Source organism: Lynx rufus, unplaced genomic scaffold, assembly GCF_022079265.1.
Source record: "Lynx rufus isolate CCGP_SWC_20201006 ecotype Redwood Valley unplaced genomic scaffold, mLynRuf1.p SCAF_6, whole genome shotgun sequence".
In the NCBI taxonomy this organism is placed as follows: domain Eukaryota; kingdom Metazoa; phylum Chordata; class Mammalia; order Carnivora; family Felidae; genus Lynx; species Lynx rufus.
In genome coordinates, this window is record NW_025814878.1 from 117,459,107 (window position 1) to 117,477,369 (window position 18,263).

The window sequence follows — 18,263 nt, forward strand, 5'->3', positions numbered from 1 at the left end:
TTAGAATGTTACTCGAAATTAATCGCTGGGCTCGAAATTAATCGCTATAGAGGACAGCAGAGAATCTATTGCTACAGAGATCAGGAACTAAGGAACAGTCAGAAGGAGCTAAAAAATGCTATAAATGAGGTGAAAATAAAAAGGAGACAACCACGGCTCGTACTGAAGAGGCAGAGGAGATAATAGGTGAACTAGAATATAAAATTATGGAAAAAGACGAAACTGAGAAGAAATGAGATAAAAAAATGCAGGAGTATCAGGGGAAAATTAGAGAACTAAGTGATGCACTAAAGAGGAAAAAATCTAGGCATAACCGGTATGCCAGAGGGGGAAGGGAGGGGGAAAGGTGCTGAAGGTGTACTTGAAGAAATCATAGCTGAGAACTTCTCTGATCTGGGGAAGGAAAAAGGCATTGAAATCCAAGAGGCACAGAGAACTCCCTTCAGACAACTTGAATCGATCTGCATGACATATCATAGTGAAACTGGCGAAATACAAGGATAAAGAGAAAATGCTGAAAGAAGCTAGGGACAAACGTGCTGTAACATATAAAGGAGACCTATAAGATTCGTGATGGATCTCTCTACTGAAACTTGGCAGGCCAGAAAGGAATGGCAGGAAATCTTAAATGTGATGAACAGAAAAAATATGCAGCCGAGAATCCTTTGTCCAGCAAGTCTGTCATTTAGAATAGGAGAGATAAAGGTCTTCCCAAACAAAAACTGAAGGAATTGGTCACCACTAAACCAGCCCTACAAGAGATCCTAACGGGGATCCTGTGAAATAAAGTACAAGAGACATTTCTACAAGCATGAAACCTACAGACATCACAATGACTCTAAACCCATAGCTTTCTATAATACAACGTAAATGGACTAAATATGCCAACCAAAAGACATAAGCTATCAGAGTGGATAAAAAAACAAGTCCCATCTATTTGCTGTCTACAAGAAACTCATTTTAGACCTGAGGACACCTTCAGATTGACAGTGAGGGGATGGAGAACTATTTATCATGACACTGGAAGTCAAAAGAAAGCTGGAGTAGACATACTTAAGACTTTAATTTAAAGGCTGTAACAAGAGAGGAAGAAGGGCATTATGTCATAATTACAGGGTCTATCCATCAGGAAGAGCTAGCAATTATAAATGTCTATGCGCCGAATATGGGAGCCCCCAAATATATAAAACAACTATTCACAAACATAAGCAACCTTATTGATAAGAGTGCGGGAATTGCAGGGGACTTTAACACTCCACTTACAGATATGGATAGATCATCTAGACACATGGTCAATAAGGAAACAAGGGCCCTGAATGATACATTGGATCAGATGGCCTTGACAGATATATATAGAACGCTGCATCCCAGAGCAACAGAATACTTTCTTCTGGAGTGCACATGGAACCTTCTCCAAGATAGATCACATCCTGGGTCACAAAACAGCCCTTCATAAGTATACAAGAACTGAGATCATATCATGCATAATTTCAGACTTCAATGCCATGAAGCTTGAAATCAACCACAGGAAAAAGTCTGGAAAACCTCCAAAAGCATGGAGGTTAAAGAACACCTTACTAAAGAATGAGTGGGTCAACCAGGCAAATAGAGAAGAAATTAAAAAAATATATGGAAACGAAAATGAAAATACAATTCAAACGCTTTGGGATGCAGGAAAGGCAGTTCTGAGAGGAAAATACATTGCAATCCAGGCCCATCTCAAGAAACAAGAAAAATCCCAAATACAAATTCTAACAGCACACCTAAAGGAAATAGAGGGGAACAGCAAAGACAGCCTAAACCCAGCAGAAGAAGAGATATGGCTTTCCAGGGGAGTCCTACCAGACGTTTAAAGCAGAGAAGATACCTATCCTTCTCAAGCTATTCCAAAAAGTAGAAAGGGAAGGAAAACTTCCAGTCTCATTCTATGAAGCCAGCATTACCTTGATTCCTAAACGAGACAGAGACCCATTTTAAAAAGAGACCTACAGGTCAATATCCCTGATGAATATGGATGCAAAAATTCACAAGAAAATACTAGCCAATTGAATTCAACAGCATATAAAAAGAATTATTCAGTGCTCGCTTCGGCAGCACATATACTAAAATTGGAAAAATACAGAGAAAATTTGCATGGCCCCTGCGCACAGATGACAGGCAAATTCGTGAAGCGTTCCATATTTTTAAAAATGAATAAATAAAGCACTGGCATGAGAAAAAAATAATAAAAATAAACAAATAAAAAAATAAAGAAAAACTATAAGACAATCAAAGAAATTAAAGAATCCACAAAAAAATGGAAAGATATTTTGTGTTAAAAAAAAATATTCACCATGATCAAGTGGGATTCATTCCTGGGATGCAGGGTTGGTTCAACATTCACCAATCTGTCAACGTGATACATCACAGTAATAAAAGATAAGATCCATATGATCCGGTCAATCGATGCAGAAAAGGCATTTGACAAAATTCAGCATCCTTTCTTAATAAAAACCCTCAAGAAAGGATAGAAGGGACACAATATACTAAAGCCATTTATGAAAACCCCAGCTAACATCACCCTCAATGGGGAAAAACTGAGAGGTTTCTCCGTGAGATCAGGAACACGACAGGGATGTCCACTCTCACCGCTGTAGTTTAACATAGTGTTGGAAGTTCTAGCATCAGCATTCAGACAACAAAAGGAAATCAAAGGCATCAAAATTGGCAAAGATGAAATCAAGCTTTGACGTTTTGCAGATGACATGATATTATACATGGAGAATCCGATAGACTCCACCAAACTTCTGCTAGAACTGATACGTGAATTAAGCAAAGTTGCAGGATACAAAATCGATGTACAGAAATCAATTGTGTTCTTATACACTAATAATGAAGCAACAGAAAGACAATAAACTGATCCCATTCACAATTGCACCAAGAAGCATAAAATACCTACGGATAAATCTAACCAAAGATGTACAAGAGCTGTATGCTGAAAACTATAGAAAGCTTATGAAGGAAATTGAAGAAAATATAATGAAATGGAAAAACACTCCATTCTCACGGATTGGAAGAATATTGTCAAAATGTCAGTACTACCCAACGCTATCTACACATTCAATGCAATCCCAATCAAAATTGCACCAGCATTCTTCTCGAAGCTAGAACAAACAATCCTAAAATTCATATGGAACCACAAAAGGCCCCGAATAGACAAAGTAATTTAGAAGAAGAAGACCAAAGCAGGAAGCATCACATTCCCAGCCTCTACTACAAAGCTGTCATCATCAAGACAGCATGGTATTGGCACAAAAACAGACACATAGACCAATGGAATAGAATAGAAACCCCAGAACTAGACCGACAAACGTATGGCCAACTCATCTTTGACAAAGCAGGAAAGGACATCCAATGGGAAAATCTCTCTAACAAATGGTGCTGGGAGAACTTGGACAACAACATGCAGAAGGTTGAAACTAGGCCACTTTCTCACACCATTCACAAAAACAAACTCAAAATGGATAAAGGACCTGAATGTGAGACAGGAAACCATCAAAACGCTAGAGGAGAAAGCAGGAAAAGACCTCTCTGACCTCAGTCATAGCAATTTCTTACTCGACACATCCCCAAAGGCAAGGGGATTAAAAGCAAAAATGAACTACCGGGACTTCATGAAGATAAAAAGCTTCAGCACAACAAAGGAAAAAACCAACAAAACTAAAAAGCAACCAACGGAATGGGAAAAGATGTTTGCAAATGACATATCGGACAAAGGGCTAGTATCCAAAATCTCTAAAGAGCTCACCAAACTCCACACTCGAAAATCAAATAACCCAGTGAAGACATGGGCAGAAGACATGAATAGACACTTCTCTAAAGAAGACATCCGGATGGCCAACAGGCACAGGAAAAGATGCTCAACGTCGCTCCTCATCAGGGAAATACAAATCAAACCCACACTCAGATATCACCTCATGCCAGTCAGGGTGGCCAAAATGAACAAATCAGGAGACTATAGATGCTGGCGAGGATGTGGAGAAGCGGGAACCCTCTTGCACTGTTGGTGGGAATAAAATTGGTGCAGCCACTCTGGAAAACAGTGTGGCTGCTCCTCAAAAAATTAAAAATAGATCTACCCTATGACCCAGCCGTAGCACTGCTAGGAATCTACCCAAGGGATACAGGAGTACTGATGCTTAGGGGCACGTGTACTCCAATGTTTATAGCAGCACTCTCAACAATAGCCAAATTATGCAAAGAGCCTAAATGTCCATCAACTGATGAATGGATAAAGAAATTGTGGCTTATGGCAATGAGAAAGAATGAAATATGGCCCTTTGTGGCAATGTGGATGGAACTGGAGAGTGTAATGCTGAGTGAAATAAGCCATACTGAGAAAGACCGATACCCTATGTTTTCAGTCTTATGTGGCCCCTGAGAAACTTAACAGAAACCCATGGGGGAGGGGAAGGAAAAAAAAAAGGTTAGGGTGAGAGAGAGCCAAAGCATAAGAGACTCTTAAAAACTGAGAACAAACTGAGGGTTGATGGGGGGTGGGAGGGAGGGGAGGGTGGGTGATGGGTATTGAGGGGGGCATTTTTTTGGGATGAGCACTTGGGTGTTGTATGGAAACCAATTTGACAATAAATTTCGTATATTGAAAAAATATATATATAAGTAAAAGCAAAAAAAGGAAAGAACTCTGTGCATGCACCTCTAAAAATTGACGCTGCTGCCCCATGACAGAGCTGTCTTTAACCGCTTTCTTCTTTCTGTCTCGTCACTTCCCCAAGTGTCCACTTTTTCTTCAACACATCTTTCTGTTTGTGTGTGCCAGTGCGCATGTGAGGATTTGCATAGCAGCATGACTCCACATGGACAGCAAGTGCTGGCATGATTCCTCCCAGAATATGACAGCATCTCCTTTCTAAAGCAAGAGTGATGGCAGGGGTTTCAGCCATGGCCTAAAACGGCAGATTCCAGCCTTCTCTTCTGGACTCCTCCCACCTCCTGTGATCTGGGACAGTCTTAATCTCTTGATGAGATCATTCACCCCATTGTACCTTGAGAGCTTAGACACGTAACTACAAAAGCCATTTCTCCAGAGGATGTGATGTCAGGCTCCATTAACAGTGGATGGGGTGTCTGGTAGGGAGTGCTCAGCCACGCCTGTATACTAAGAATTCTGGTGTACTGTATACAACTGTAAAAGCCGGCATAATGTAGGCAAATGTGTGGAGCCAGTGAAGATATAGCAGGTCTTTGTCCTCTACCAGGTACGCAGGACATCACTGACCCAGGAGTGTATGAGTGTGCTCCCTTGTTTTATGACGTAGGCTAATGCAGCCAAGACTCTGCTCAAGAAGTAGGTCTTCAGCACCCACCCCACCCCACTAGCGCCTACTTTTCCCAGTAGAGAGGGCGTGGATATCATTCAGGCAGAAACACTATATCTCTGAATACCTCCACACCTTCCACACCAGAATACTTCCACACCTGCCCCTGCTGCTAGGCATGCAGAGATCTGTTATTCAGAAGGACATAGATCATTTCCAAAGGCAAATAATTCGCCAAAGATAAAGTTCTTGCTTTGCTTACAGTTATAGTTGTGCCCCTGTATTAGATACCTGAGGAAGAAACATGAAAGAGATGTGTTTCTTTCTCATACAAATGAAACCTGGACGTGGCTAGTCTATAACAGATTATGGATTGCCCACCATCACATACAAGTGATCTCCCTGCTCTAACATCTTAGTATATGATTTCCTTTGTCAACATCTAAAAAAATCAGAATCCATACTTCACACATTATGCTATGGATAAAACCTCAAGTTCTTTCCATAAAAATTAATTGGTCTTGAATAAACTTTCCTTTAATTATTATATAAATTTAGATAAAATGCAACCTCAACATCGAGATATAGTGTTTTAAACTGATCAAGTAATTAAAATGTTTTATTTTTCCTGGAAAACACTTTATCCACAAATATCCCATTTTGGCATATTTCTTACTTTGACGTCTATAAAGCGCAGCACCAAAACAAAACTGTGTGTGTGAACAAAGCTCCCAGATAAACTGTCTGAGTTCGGATAGAAGGCTCACAGTGGAGGTGCAAAAGTAGCAAGACCAAATCATCTACTCATTTTTTTTCCTATTTTTTCCCAAAATTTTATTTAAATTTTCGTTAGTTAACATACAGTGCAATATTAGTTTCTGGAGTACAATTCAGTGATCCCTCATTTATTCACAAAAACCAGTGCTCATCATAAAAAGTGCCCTCCTCAACGCCCATCTGTCAATGCTCATCCCCCACCCACCCAGAAAGAGAAATCAATGAATGAATCCATTGACAATTGCACCAATGGTACTTTGTAAGATAGAAATCAATGTAACCAAAGAGGTATAATTTGTGTACTCTGGGAACATAACATGGAACTGAAAGAGGACAAAAATGAACGGAAAAACATTCCCTGCCCATGGTTTGGGTGTACAAACTTGGTTTAGATGGCTATACTACCCAAAGAAATCTACACATTTAAGGCAATCCTTAACAAAATACCACCGGTATCGTTCACAGAAAAAACGACCCTGAAATTCCTATGGAATGACATAAGACCCCAAGTAACCAAAGCAATCCTGAATAAGAAAAGCAAAGCTGGAGGTCTCATTTTGAACTTATTCCAAAGAGCGCTTAAAAGAAACACAAGAAAAACAAGAAAACGGAAAAAAAAAGCTTAATGATTATTGTGACTGACTCACGTATTCCAAGAATACTTCCTTTTGTTTTGTCTTTATGCTTATAGTTCAGCAGTAATCAAATAAAAACAAATATTTGCCTCTGAGATGTTTAGAATAAATGAAGAAAAACACAACAGAGGGTGTTATCCTGAAGTTTCAATGTTTCTGACATTCTCTAATCCTGTTTGAAAATATTCAAACTCCTCATTTCTAGCCGATAGTAGAATTTGAAAAAGTGCAGGAAGCACAAAGGACACACTTTCAAGTGAATTTAGATCTTTCTGTGTTTATGTCACATGTCACTTCCCTGTTTGGAGATTACACAGAATTACTCAAAGCTCAACCTCTGGAAGGCTTCCCACTTTAGTTGAAAGATGCTTTCTCTACAGGCTTCTTTCACAGAGGTGAGTATATTGCACTATGTTCATAGGCCTCGCATGAGTCTTCAAACACTTCAAACTCAGTGAAACGAAGTTTAGGTGAAAGAGCCCCTCCCCTTCAGTCTTGTTTCAGGGGGTTGAGCATTTGGCTCTTTCCATGTAGGTCATGCTTGGGTTTTCAAATTATGTTAACGTTGTAAAACCAGATGTCAGGTGAAAGGTGCTTTCCCCACAGTGTGTTTTCACAAAGGTGAGTGTGTGGTACTTTCCTCATAGGGCGGGCATAGGTTTTCATACACGTCTCACCTAGGGATGTTAGTGGAAAGATGGTTTCCCCACAGTGTTGTTCCACTGATTTCAGTACATGGCACTTTCTTAACCCGCATAGGCCACGCACTCAGCGAAACCACAAGTTAGTTGAAAAATGCTTTCTCCATCGTATGGTTTCACAGAGTTGAGTGTATGGCACTTCGTGCATAGGCCCCGCATAGGTTTTCAAACGAGATGCTACTTGAAAAATCCTCCGCAGTGTATTCTCTCAGGGTGTCCCTTTCCTCATCGATCCCCACAAAGGTTTCAAACACTTCTTTCTACCTTAGTCATAAAAGATATTCCTTGAAAGACCGTTTCCGCCAAGGGCTGTAGAAGGTATTTTCGGCGCAGGCCCCGCAGACATTTTCAGACATTTCTGAGTGAACCGAGATGTTATTTGAAAGACAGTTTCGCCAGTGTTGTTTCACAGACTAGAGCGCATGGCACTCTCCTTCTAGGCCCCGCATGTGTATTCCAACCCTTCTGACTCAGGGAAGGATTGTTTCTCCACAGTGTTGGTTCACAGAGTTAAGTCTATGGCTCTTTCCACGTAAGCCATGCAAAGGATTTGAAACCATTTTCACTTTATGAAACAAGATGTTAACTGAAAGATGTTTATCCCACAGTGCTGTTTCATAGAGTTGAGAACACACGCTTTCTGCCTAAGCTGCGCAGTGTTTTTCAAACACTTCTAACAGTGAAACAAGATGTTAGTTGAAAAATGGCTTTTCCACAGTAAACTCTGACAGTGTCAATTATAAGTCCCTTTCCTAATTGTTCTCCACATAGATTTTCAAACACTTCTAACTCAGTGATGCAAGATATTAGTTGAAAGATGCTGTCCGCAAAGTGCAGTTTGACAGAGTTGAGTATATTGCACTTTGGGCATAGGCCCCACATAGTTTTGAAAAACTTTTAATTTTAGGGCGAGATGTTAGTTGAAAGACGGTTCCCCCACCAGTGTTGTTTGAAAGACGGTTTGTCCACATTATTCTCTCACGGCGTCGAGTATGTCACTGTCCTGAGCGTTCCCCGCATAGATTTCTCAAACATTTCTAATTTAGTGAACCGAGATGTCAGTGTAAAGATGGTTTGGCGACAGAGTTGTTTCACAGAGTTGAGAATATGGCACTTGGTCTGTAGGCGCCGCACTTGTCTTCAAAGGGTTCTCCTTTAGTGAAACCTGAGGTTAGTGGAAAGTTTTTCACCACAGAGTTGACCATAGGACACTTTCGCCACAAGCCCCGCAAGTTTGTCAAGGAGTTCCAACTAAGTGAAGTGAGATGTCAGCTGCAAGGTGGCTTCCCCACAACGTTGCTTCACAGATTGAGTCCATGGAACTTACCGTTTAGGCCCCGCATAAATTTCCAAACATTTCTCAGTGAATTCAGATGTTTGTTGAAAGAATCTTTCACCGCCGTGTAGATTGCCAAAGTAGCATATAAGGCATTTTATGGGTCGGCCCCATAAACGGTTTGAACCACATCTACCATAGTGAAACCTGATGATTTTTGTAAGATAGTTTCTGCAGTGTTTGTTCCATTCAGAGTTGAGCTTATGGCACGTTCGTCATTGGCCCCGCATAGTTTTTCAAACGCTTCTAACTTCTGAAGCAAGATGTTCGTTGAAGGATCGTTTCCACACAGAGTGTCTTTGCCAGAGTTGAGTAAAAGGCACTACCACTTAGGCCACCCGTGTATGTTCCAACGACTTTGTGACTTAGTGAAGCCAGATTTTGGGTGATGGCTTCCCTTCTGTGTTGTTTCACAGAGTAGAGTATATATGGCACTTACGTTGTAGGTCCTGCGTAGATTTTCAAGCAGTTCTCACTAAGTGAAATCAGGAGTTAGTTGAAAGGGTGTTTCACCACAGTGTTGTTTCACAGAGTGGAGTGTATGGCACCATCTGCCTTGGTCCCGAATGTGTATTCAAACGTTTCTAACTCGGTGAAAGCAGATTCTAGGGGAAACACGCCTTCCCCACCTTGTTTCCAGAGTTGCGCCCATGGCACTTTCCATAAGTAGTTCATGCATAGGTTTTCAAAGTCTTCTTTGTGAAACTAGATGTGAGTTGAAAGTTGTTTCTCCATGGTGTTTTTTCGCAGAGTTGATTACCTGGCCCTTTCCACATGGTCCCCGCCTAGGTTTTATTACGTTTCTATCTAGTGAAACAAGTTTTTAGTTGAAAGACGATTTGTCCACAGTATTCTCTCAGTGTCGAATGCATGCCACTTTCCACATCGTTCCCCGTATAGGTTTTCAAACACTTCGAACGTAGTGAGAAAATGTTGGTTGAACGACAGTTTCTGCAAAGTGCCGTTTGCCAGAGCTGAGTATATGGCAGTTCCGTCACAGGCCCCTCATAGTTTTTTGAAACCCTTCTAACTTGGTGAAACGAGATGGCAGTTGAAAGATGGCTTCCCCACGGTGCTTTTTCACGAACTTGAGTATATGGCACTTACTGTGTGTAGGCCCCGCCTAGGTTTTTAAAAGAAGTCTCTCAGTGAAACCAGGTGATAGTTGAAAGACAGTTTCACCACAGTGTTCTTTCACAGAGTGGAGTATAGGTCACTTTTGTCATAGGCCCCGAAAGGGTTTTCAAAGAGTTCTCAGTGAAATCAGATGAGCATGGAGTGTTTCAAAACAGTGCTGTTTCACAGAGTGGAGTATATCGCACTATCTGCCTAGGCCCCTCACGTGTAGTCAAAGTTTTCTAATTTAGTGAAATCAGATCTTAGATGAAACGTGGTTCCTACTCAGTGTTGTTTCGAAAGTTGAGCATATGGCTCTTTCCTTGTAGGTGATCCACAGGTTGTCAAACTATTTTAACTTGAAGCCAGATGTTAGGTGACAGATGCTTTGTCCACAGTGTTTTCTCACATATGCACACCTTTCTGCATACTTCCCACATAGGTCTTCAAATCCTTAGTGAAACAAGAGAGATGGCAGTTGAAAGGTGGTTTGCTCACAGTGTTCTCTCACAGAGTCGTGTATATGTCACTTTCTGCAGCATTCCCCGCGTATGTTTTCATAGACTTCTAACTTAGGGAAACAAGATGCTACTTGATAGATTGTTTTTGCAAAGTGCTGGCCCACGCGGCTAAGTATATGGCTCTTTTGGCCTAGGCCCCGAATAGGTTTTCCAAGAGTTCTCACTTGGTGAAAGCAGGAGAGCGTTGAGAGTTTCAAAACACTAGTGCTTGCAAAGTGCTGGTTGACAGAGTTGAGGCTATGGCACGTCCGGCATTGGCTTCTCATAGTTTCTGAAACAATTCTTAGTGAAACGAGATAGTGGAAAGAGGGTTTCCCCACAACACGTTTCACAGAATTCAGTATATGACGCTCTCTGCCTGGTCCCTGCATTGCTCTTCAAACAACTCTAACTTAGTGAAAGGACATGTCAGTTGAAAGATGGTTTCCCTACCATGTTGTTTCACAGAGTTCAGTATATAACACTCTGCCCAGACCCCGTATATGGTTACTACCACGTCTAACGGCGACAAGAGATCTTCCTTGCAAGACTGTATCCCCAACGTGTTTCACAGAGGATATGGCACTATCCGCAAAGTCTCCGCCTGGGATTTCAAACACTTCTACCTTAGGGAAACGAGATGGTAGTTGAAAGATAGGTTCCCCAAAGTGCTACTTGACAGAATAGAGTACATGTAACTTTCCTCATGGGCTGTGCTAGGTTGTCCAACAACTTCCAAGGTAATGAAACAAGATAGTAGTCGAAGGATGGCTTCCCCACAGTGCTTTCGCACAGTTGAGTGGATGGCACTTTCTGCTTAGACTCCCGATAGATTTCCAACACTTCTCACTTAGTGAAACACGGTGTCAGTGGAAAGATGGTCCGACAACACTGTTGTTTTACGTCCTTGTCCTCATACTTCCCTGCATGGGTTTTCAAACGCTTCTATCTTAGTGAAACAAGAGGCTCGTTGAAAGACGGTTTGTCCACGGTAATGTCTCCCAGCCTCGGCTCTATGTCACTTTCCACATCGTTCCCTGCATAGGTTTTTAACAATTCTCACTCAGCGATACAAGATGTTAGTTGAAAGATGGTTTCCGCCAAGTGCATTTTGAGAGTTGGGCCACAGTGTGTGGCACTTTGGACATAGGCCGCGCATACATTTTCAAACACTTGCAACAGTGAAAGGAGATTTTGGTTGAAAGATGGTTTCCCTTCAGTGTTGTTTCTCCGCGTTGAGTATACGGCACTCACCCTGTAGTTCCCGCATAGGTTTCAAGCAGTACTCACCTAATTAGTGAAACCGGATGTTAGTTGAAAGATTGTTTCGCCGCGGTGTTGTTACCAAGAGTCGTTTCAAAGAGAATGACACTTTCGGAGTAGGCCCCGCATAGGTTTTCGAACACTTCTAATTCGGTGAAACGAGAGGTTAGTGGAAAGATGGTTTGCCCACAAGAGTCTCTCACAGTGTCGTGTATATGTCACTTTCCACATAGTTCCGTGCATGGGTTTTCAAATATTTCTAACTCCGTGATGCAACATTTAGTTGAAAGATGGTTTCCGCACAGTGCAGCGTGATAGAACTGAGTATATGGCACTTTCTAACCTACTGAAAACGAGACGTTTAGTTGAAAGATGGTTTCTCCCCACCCCCATTGTTGCTTCTTAGAGTTGCGTCTATGGCATTTGCCCTGTAGGCCCCCCTCGTCGGTTTTCAAAGAGTTCCCAGTGAAATCAGATGTTAGTTGAAAGAGTGTTTTACCACAGTGTTGTTTCGGAGTGGAGTGTATGGCACTTTGCGTGATGGTCCCATAAGGGGTTTCAAACACACCTAACCTAGAGAAACCAGATGTTTTTTAAAGATTCCTTCACCCCAGTGTTGTTTAACAGAGTTGAGTCTATGGCACTCTCTGCCTAGGCCCCGCATGTGTGGTCACATTTCACTTAGTGAGACCAGATATTAGGTGAAAGATGTTTTCCCCCCAGTTTTGTTTCACAGAGTTGAGTATGTGGCCTTTTCCCTGTGAGTGATTCGTAAGTTTTCACACTATCTTCACTTTGTGAAACCAGATGTGAGCTGAAAGACGCTGCGTCTCCACAGTGTTGTTTTCTTTGGTTTTCTTTTGTTTTGTTTCTTTCACAAAGTTGAGTCTATGTCCCTTTCGGCCTAGGCCGCGCATAGGTTTTCCAACCCTTCTCAGCGAAACAAGATGACAACTGAAAGACGGTTTCCCCCACAGTGTAGTGCCCAGATTTCGGTATATGGCGCTTTCCGCATAGATCCCGCATAGGTTTTCAAACATTTCTACCCTAGTGAAACGACGTCAGTTGAAATATGGTTTCCACAAAGTGTTTTTTCACAGAGGTGAGTGTATGACACGTACTCTGTAGGGCCCGCATAGGTTTTCAGACAGTTCTCAGGTGAAACGAGATGTTAGGTGAAAGATAGGTTGGTTCCCCAAAGTGCAGCTTGACCGGGTTGAGTATATGGCACTGTCCCCACAGGTTCCGCATAGGTTTTCAAGCACTTCTAACTTAGTGAAACGAAATGTTACTTGAAAAGTAGTTTCGGGAAGGAGGGAAGATGGCGGCGTAGGAGGACGCTGGGCTCACCGCACGTCCTGCAGATCACGTAGATTCCACCTACACCTGCCTAAATAACCCAGAAAACCGCCAGAGGATTAGCAGAACGGAGTCACCGGACCCAAGTGCAGACGAGAGGCCCACGGAAGAGGGTAGGAAGGGCGGCGAGGCGGTGCGCGCTCCACGGACTGGCGGGAGGGAGCCGGGGCGGAGGGGCGGCTCGCCAGCCAAGCAGAACCCCCGAGCCCGGCTTGCAAAAGCGGAGGGGCCTGACGGACTGTGTTCCGACAGCAAGCGCGACTTAGCGTCTGGGAGGTCATAAGTGAACAGCTCTGCTCGGAAAGCGGGAAGGCTGGAGGACAAAGGGAGGGTGAGCTGCGGAGCCCCCGGACGACAGAGCTCAGTTTGGCGGGGAACAAAGGCGCTCGCCAGCGCCATCTCCCCCGCCCATCCCCCAGCCAAAATCCCAAAGGGAACCGGTTCCGGCCAGGGAAATTGCTCGCTCCGCGCAAACACCCAACTCTGTGCTTCTGCGGAGCCAAACCTCGGGCAGCGGATCTGACTCCCTCCGGCTGCCACAGGGCCCCTCCTGAAGTGGATCACCTAAGGAGAAGCGAGCTAAGCCTGCCCCCCCTGCCACCGTGCACCTTGCCTTCCCACCCCAGCTGATACGCCAGATCCCCAGCATCACAAGCCTGGCAGTGTGCAAGTAGCCCAGACGGGCCACGCCACCCCACAGTGAATCCCGCCCCTAGGAGAGGGGAAGAGAAGGCACACACCAGTCTGACTGTGGCCCCAGCGGTGGGCTGGGGGGAGACAGGACTGACTGCGGCCCCGCCCAACAACTCCAGGTATACACCACAGCACAGGGGAAGTGCCCTGCAGGTCCTCACCACACCAGGGACTATCCAAAATGACCAAGCGGAAGAATTCCCCTCAGAAGAATCTCCAGGAAATAACAACAGCTAATGAGCTGATCAAAAAGTATTTAAATGATATAACAGAAAGTGAATTTAGAATAATAGTCATAAAATTAATCGCTGGGCTGGAAAACAGTATACAGGACAGCAGAGAATCTCTTGCTACAGAGATCAAGGGACTAAGGAACAGTCACGAGGAGCTGAAAAACGCTTTAAATGAAATGCAAAACAAAATGCAAACCACCACGGCTCGGATGGAAGAGGTAGAGGAGAGAATAGGTGAACTAGAAGATAAAGTTATGGAAAGAGAGGAAGCTGAGAAAAAGAGAGATAAAAAAATCCAGGAGTATGAGGGGAAAATTAGAGAACTAAGTGATACACTAAAAAGAAATAATATACGCATAATTGGTATCCCAGAGGAGGAAGAGAGAGGGAAAGGTGCTGAAGGGGTACTTGAAGAAATTATAGCTGAGAACTTCCCTGAACTGGGGAAGGAAAAAGGCATTGAAATCCAAGAGGCGCAGAGAACTCCCTCCAGACGTAACTTGAATCTATCTTCTGCACGACATAACATAGTGAAACTGGCAAAATACAAGGATAAAGAGAAAATTCTGAAAGCAGCAAGGGGTAAACGTGCCCTCACATATAAAGGGAGACCTATAAGACTCGTGACTGATCTCTCTTTTGAAACTTGGCAGGCCAGAAAGAATTGGCACGAGATTTTCAGGGTGCTAGACAGCAAAAATATGCAGCCGAGAATCCTTTATCCAGCAAGTCTGTCATTTAGAATAGAAGGAGAGATAAAGGTCTTCCCAAACAAACAAAAACTGAAGGAATTTGTCACCACTAAACCAGCCCTACAAGAGATCCTAAGGGGGACCCTGTGAGACAAAGTACCAGAGACATCACCACAAGCATAAAACATACAGACATCACAATGACTCTAAACCCGTATCTTTCTATAATAACACTGAATGTAAATGGATTAAATGCACCAACCAAAAGACATAGGGTATCAGAATGGATAAAAAAACAAGACCCATCTATTTGCTGTCTACAAGAGACTCATTTTAGGCCTGAGGACACCTTTAGATTGAGAGTGAGGGATGGAGAACTATTTATCATGCTACTGGAAGCCAAAAGAAAGCTGGAGTAGCCATACTTATATCAGACAAACTAGACTTTAAATTAAAGGCTGTAACAAGAGATGAAGAAGGACATTATATAATAGTTACAGGGTCTATCCATCAGGAAGAGCTAACAATTATAAATGTCTATGCGCCGAATACCGGAGCCCCCAAATATATAAAACAATTACAAACATAAGCAAACTTATTGATAAGAATGTGGTAATTGCAGGGGACTTTAACACCCCACTTACAGAAATGGATAGATCATCTAGAAATACGGTCAATAAAGATACAAGGGCCCTGAATGAGACATTGGATCAGATGGACTTGACAGATCTATTTAGAATTCTGCATCCCAAAGCAACAGAATATAATTTCTTCTCGAGTGCACATGGAACATTCTCCAAGATAGACCATATACTGGGTCACAAAACAGCCCTTCATAAGTTTACAAGAATTGAAATTATACCATGCATTATTTCAGACCACAATGCTATGAAGCTTGAAATCAACCACAGGAAAAAGTCTGGAAAACCTCCAAAAGCATGGAGGTTAAAGAACACCCTACTAACGAATGAGTGGGTCAACCAGGCAATTAGAGAAGAAATCAAAAAATATATGGAAACAAACGAAAATGAAAATACAACAATCCAAACGCTTTGGGACGCAGCGAAGGCAGTCCTGAGAGGAAAATACATTGCAATCCAGGCCTATCTCAAGAAACAAGAAAAATCCCAAATACAAAATCTAACAGCACACCTAAAGGAAATAGAAGCAGAACAGCAAAGGCAGCCTAAACCCAGCAGAAGAAGAGAAATAATAAAGATCAGAGCAGAAATAAACAGTATAGAATCTAAAAAAACTGTAGAGCAGATCAACGAAACCAAGAGTTGGTTTTTTGAAAAAATAAACAAAATTGACAAACCTCTAGCCAGGCTTCTCAAAAAGAAAAGGGAGATGACTCAGATAAAATGAATGAAAATGGAATTATTACAACCAATCCCTCAGAGATACAAACAATGATCAGGGAATACTATGAAAAATTATATGCCAACAAATTGGACAACCTGGAAGAAATGGACAAATTCCTGAACACCCACACTCTTCCAAAACTCAAGCAGGAGGAAATAGAAAGCTTGAACAGACCCATCACCAGCGAAGAAATTGAATCGGTTATCAAAAATCTCCCAACAAATAAGAGTCCAGGACCAGATGGCTTCCCAGGGGAGTTCTACCAGACATTTAAAGCAGAGATAATACCTATCCTTCTCAAGCTATTCCAAGAAATAGAAAGGGAAGGAAAACTTCCAGACTCATTCTATGAAGCCAGTATTACTTTGATTCCTAAACCAGACAGAGACCCAGTAAAAAAAGAGAACTACAGGCCAATATCCCTGATGAATATGGATGCCAAAATTCTCAAGAAGATACTAGCAAATCGAATTCAACAGCATATAAAAAGAATTATTCACCATGATCAAGTGGGATTCATTCCTGGGATGCAGGGCTGGTTCAACATTCGCAAATCAATCAACGTGATACATCACATTAACAAAAAAAAAAGAGAAGAACCATATGATCCTGTCAATCGATGCAGAAAAGGCCTTTGACAAAATCCAGCACCCTTTCTTAATAAAAACCCTTGAGAAAGTCGGGATAGAAGGAACATACTTAAAGATCATAAAAGCCATTTATGAAAAGCCCACAGCTAACATCATCCTCAACGGGGAAAAACTGAGAGCTTTTTCCCTGAGATCAGGAACACGACAGGGATGCCCACTCTCACCGTTGTTGTTTAACATAGTGCTGGAAGTTCTAGCATCAGCAATCAGACAACAAAAGGAAATCAAAGGCATCAAAATTGGCAAAGATGAAGTCAAGCTTTCGCTTTTTGCAGATGACATGATATTATACATGGAAAATCCGATAGACTCCACCAAAAGTCTGCTAGAACTGATACATGAATTCAGCAAAGTTGCAGGATACAAAATCAATGTACAGAAATCAGTTGCATTCTTATACACTAACAATGAAGCAACAGAAAGACAAATAAAGAAACTGATCCCATTCACAATTGCACCAAGAAGCATAAAATACCTAGGAATAAATCTAACCAAAGATGTAAAGGATCTGTATGCTGAAAACTATAGAAAGCTTATGAAGGTAATTGAAGAAGATTTAAAGAAATGGAAAGACATTCCCTGCTCATGGATTGGAAAAATAAATATTGTCAAAATGTCAATACTACCCAAAGCTATCTACACATTCAATGCAATCCCAATCAAAATTGCACCAGCATTCTTCTCGAAATTAGAACAAGCAATCCTAAAATTCATATGGAACCACAAAAGGCCCCGAATAGCCAAAGGAATTTTGAAGAAGAAGACCAAAGCAGGAGGCATCACAATCCCAGACTTCAGCCTCTACTACAAAGCTGTCATCATCAAGACAGCATGGTATTGGCACAAAAACAGACACACAGACCAATGGAATAGAATAGAAACCCCAGAACTAGACCCACAAACATATGGCCAACTCATCTTTGACAAAGCGGGAAAGAACATCCAATGGAAAAAAGTCTCTTTAACAAATGGTGCTGGGAGAACTGGACAGCAACATGCAGAAGGTTGAAACTAGACCACTTTCTCACACCATTTACAAAAATAAACTCAAAATGGATAAAGGACCTAAATGTGAGACAGGAAACCATCAGAACCTTAGAGGAGAAAGCAGGAAAAGACCTCTCTGACCTCAGCCGTAGCAATCTCTTACTCGACACATCCCCAAAGGCAAGGGAATTAAAAGCAAAAGTGAATTACTGGGACCTTATGAAGATAAAAAGCTTCTGCACAGCAAAGGAAACAACCAACATAACTAAAAGGCAACCAACGGAATGGGAAAAGATATTTGCAAATGACATATCGGACAAAGGGCTAGTATCTAAAATCGATAAAGAGCTCACCAAACTCCACACCCGAAAAACAAATAACCCAGTGAAGAAATGGACAGAAAACATGAATAGACACTTCTCTAAAGAAGACATCCGGATGGCAAACAGGCACAGGAAAATATGCTCAACATCGCTCCTCATCAGGGAAATACAAATCAAAACCACACACAGATATCACCTCACGCCAGTCAGAGTGGCCAAAATGAACAAATCAGGAGACTATAGATGCTGGAGAGGATGTGGAGAAACGGGAACCCTCTTGCACTGTTGGTGGCAATGCAAATTGGTGCAGCCGCT

The 18,263-nt window shown here is 42.2% G+C and overlaps 1 non-coding gene across 1 annotated transcript; it reads left to right on the forward strand.

Annotated features, from left to right (window-relative positions):
- The first annotated feature begins 2,078 nt into the window (after positions 1-2,078).
- Positions 2,079-2,185, forward strand: LOC124529437 (U6 spliceosomal RNA). Its single transcript, XR_006966336.1, has one exon. It is a non-coding gene; the product is annotated as a U6 spliceosomal RNA (small nuclear RNA).
- Positions 2,186-18,263: the final 16,078 nt, after the last annotated feature.